This window comes from Apium graveolens, chromosome 3 (assembly GCF_009905375.1).
Source record: "Apium graveolens cultivar Ventura chromosome 3, ASM990537v1, whole genome shotgun sequence".
NCBI classification, from domain to species: Eukaryota; Viridiplantae; Streptophyta; class Magnoliopsida; order Apiales; family Apiaceae; genus Apium; species Apium graveolens.
This window is the reverse complement of record NC_133649.1, coordinates 29705032-29708790: the sequence shown is the minus strand read 5'-3', so window position 1 is coordinate 29708790 and position 3759 is coordinate 29705032.

The window sequence follows — 3759 nt, the reverse complement described above, 5'->3', positions numbered from 1 at the left end:
AATAGAGCTTCTTCCACTCTCTTAGGTTCCTCCTGTGATAGAAAGCTACTACACAGACATTCATCTTGAGTAGCCCTTCTAGTTTGCACTTTAGATGTAGCATCACCAATGATCAGTTCAAAAGGGTGATCCTTGGTCCATTTCCTTTGAGGTGGTAGATTAGCTCTAGATGAGGTTGCCTCAGTTGTCATGATGTGAGATAGAATGTTGATTGGTTGAAACTCCCCCTGAGTTGATGATCCTTTGAAAAGAATTGGGAGTTCTATCAACTGATGAAGTGAATTGATTATCCGTTGACAGACTATGTTCAACGGAATCTTTATTATGAACTTCAACGGATGATGCACTTTGTCTTTCAACGGATGCTGCATTGCTTCTTTCAACGGAAGCTGAATTAAGACTTTCAACGGATGCAGCATTCTGTGCATTATCCAAAAGCAGATTTTGTATTCTTCTCGAGGTGCCTTCTTCATCATTCTCATCTTCACTATCATCACAATATATCTCAATGTTGTCAAATTTGAGTCCTTCATGATGTCCCTCATCTGTCAGTCCATCAATCTTTTTATCATCAAACACAACATGTACAGATTCCATGACAATGTTGGTTCTTAGATTGTAGACCCTATATGATTTTCCAGCAGAATAAACCAACAAATATTCCTTCATCAGCCTTTGTATCAAACTTTCCTTTGTTATCAGGGTGATTCCTTAGAATGTAGAATTTGCAACCAAAGACATGCAAAAAGTTTAAAGTTGGTTTTCTTCTCTTGAACAATTGATAGGGAGTCATGCCTTTTGCCTGATTAACTAGAGAAATATTCTGAGTGTAACATGCACAGTTAACGGCCTCAGCCCAAAAGTATGTTGGGAGTTTTGACTCTTCAAGCATTGTTCTTGCAGCTTCAATTAGTGATCTGTTCTTCCTTTCCACCACACCATTTTGTTGTGGAGTCCTTGGAGCTGAGAACTCATGCATGATCCCATTTTCTTCACAGAACAAATTCATGGTTGAATTCTTGAACTCAGTTCCATTGTCACTCCTAATATTCCTTACTTTGAAATCAGGATGATTGTTGACTTGCTTGATATAATTGATAATGATTTCACTAGATTCATCCTTTGATCCAAGAAAATGAACCAATGAAAACTTTGAGAAATCATCTACAATCACTAGGCAATATCTTTTCCTTGAAATTGACAATACAATGACTGGTCCAAAAAGATCCATGTGTAGCAGTTATAGTGGTTCATCAATTGCAGATTCAAGCTTCTTACTGAATGATACTTTCTTTTGATTTCCTTTCTGACAAGCATCACACAGCCCATCCCTTTTGAATTCTACTAGGGGCAATCCTCTAACTAAGTCCTTTTTGACTACATCATTCATTGTTTTGAAATTCAAATGGGACAGCTTCTTGTGCCATAGCCAACTTTCAACTGGACTTGCTTTGCTGAAAAGACAAGTAATTGATTCTGCATTTGTAGAGTTAAAGTCACCTAAATACACATTCCCTTTTCTAACTCCAGTTAGAACCACTTTGTTGTCCTTCTTACTTGTGACAACACAGGCTTCAGAATTGAAGGAAACAGTATTCCCTCTGTCACATAGTTGACTGATGCTCAATAAATTGTGTTTGAGACCATCAACTAATGCAACTTCATCAATGATGACATTTTCTTTTGAAATCAAGCCATATCCCATAGTGAACCCTTTGTTGTCATCTCCAAAGGTTATGCTAGGGCCAACTCTCTCCTTAAACTCTGTGAGCAGGGTGAAATCTCCTGTCATGTGTCTTGAACAGTCACTGTCCAAGTACCATAGATTCCTTCTTTTTCCCTGCACACAACAAAATCAATCAAGTTGATTTTGGTACCCAAGTTTCCTTGGGTCCAGCCTTGTTAGTCTTTTTCCTAGACTTCATTCCTCCTGCATCTTTTGACTTAGGTAACTTTGGGTCAACCTTGATCTCAGATGTAGTTGGTTAAAGAGTAGGGTTAGTCACAGAATCATTTAGCACATTTGATTGAATTTGATAAGGCATGGATTGTGCAAACATATTATTCCACATAGGCATGTTGTATGGCATCTGAGGCATACTGAATGCAGTAAAATAGGGATTATTAACATATGGCATGTTTACAAAATGTGCATGAGGATTCTGATGAGACATAACAGGCATAGCATGCAGAGGTGACATAGACATGTTAGGCATTGAGGGAGTTAAAGGCATGGGAGCATTCTTAACAGATTTGCAGTTATCAGATAGATGATTAATACTTTTACAATACACACAGCTTTTTCTAGGAGCATACTTATCAGGTGTGTAATTGTTGTGTTTATTAATCCCTACCTTCCCATTTCTATTAGATTTTTTTTAGTTTCCTTTTTATGCTCAACCAATTTAAGCCTATTTTTCAGCTGATCTAAAGTCATGTGTCCTATGTTCACCTTACTTGCATCTTTGGATGTGCTAGCTCCTTCTTTGACAAAGTTCTTGAAAGTTAAACCATCCTTCTTATTGAAATTTTTCTTTTTAGAATCACTTGCCTGTTTTAATTGATGAGCCTTCAACAGATGCTCTTTTTCTTCCTTTAACGGATAACTTTCATCATCCGTTGATTCCACATCCGTTGATAATCCATCAATTAATTCTAACTCCTTTTTGTTTTTCCTCCAGGCATTCTCACAGAATGATTCAATTCACTGAACCTTGGCAATCTGAACACTAACATCCCTAGATGTTTTCCAGGCCTTGATTACCTCTTGCTCACTTACTAACTGTTTAGAAAGAATTTCTACTTTCTTAACAGCTTCTTCTAGTTCACTCTCAACAATCAAGCATTTAAGTTTAATCTTTTCAAGCTCAATTACCTGATCCTCTAACACAGCATTCCTATCACTTAAAAACACATTATTCTCTTTGATCCTTGTGTTTTCTTTAGCTAGTGATTTAAGGGAAACACGCAAATGATATAATTCATTGGACATATCATTCATGGCTTCATTGCATTCATTTTTAGAAAGATGAGAGAGGTCAGTAGTGATTACCTGGTTGCTTGATGAACTAGTTTCATTTTCATCAGAATTAGCCATCAGGGATAGGTTGACATATTCCATATCATCATCTTCATTGGCTCCATCAGCTGCCCAATCATCTTGAGTGAGAAAAGCTCTTTCCTTTTGTTTGAGCAAATCAAAGTACTTCTTTTTGTAATCAACTTGCTCAAATTTCTTCTTATCAGAGGTTGGCTTCCTGCACTCATTTGCAAAGTGTCCACTAATGCCACAGTTATAACATTTGTACTTAGATTTGTCCACCATGTTTTTGTTTGACTTAGTGAATTTTGTATTTTTCCTGAATTTCATCTTTGCAAACCTCCTGGACAGAAAAGCCAGATGTTCATCAACATCATCAGAGTCATCTTGACTGGAATTGTCTTCATCTTCAGCTACTTGCTCTTTTCCCTTGCTTGATTCTGATTTGCTTGTGCCAATTTTGAGACTTGGCATTGTCTTCTCCTCATTTCTGGCTTCAATTTTCTCATTGTCAGCTACAAGTGCAACTGATCCTCCTTTTCTCTTTCCCTTTTTCAACAGTTCATCTTGCTTCATCTCAAGTTCATAAGTCTTCAAAATTCCATATAATCTTTCAAGTGTGAAGTTCTTATAATCTTGAGAATTTCTTAGAGAAACAGTCATAGGCTTCCATTCCTTTGGTAGAGACCTCAGAAATTTTAAGTTGGAATCTTTGACTT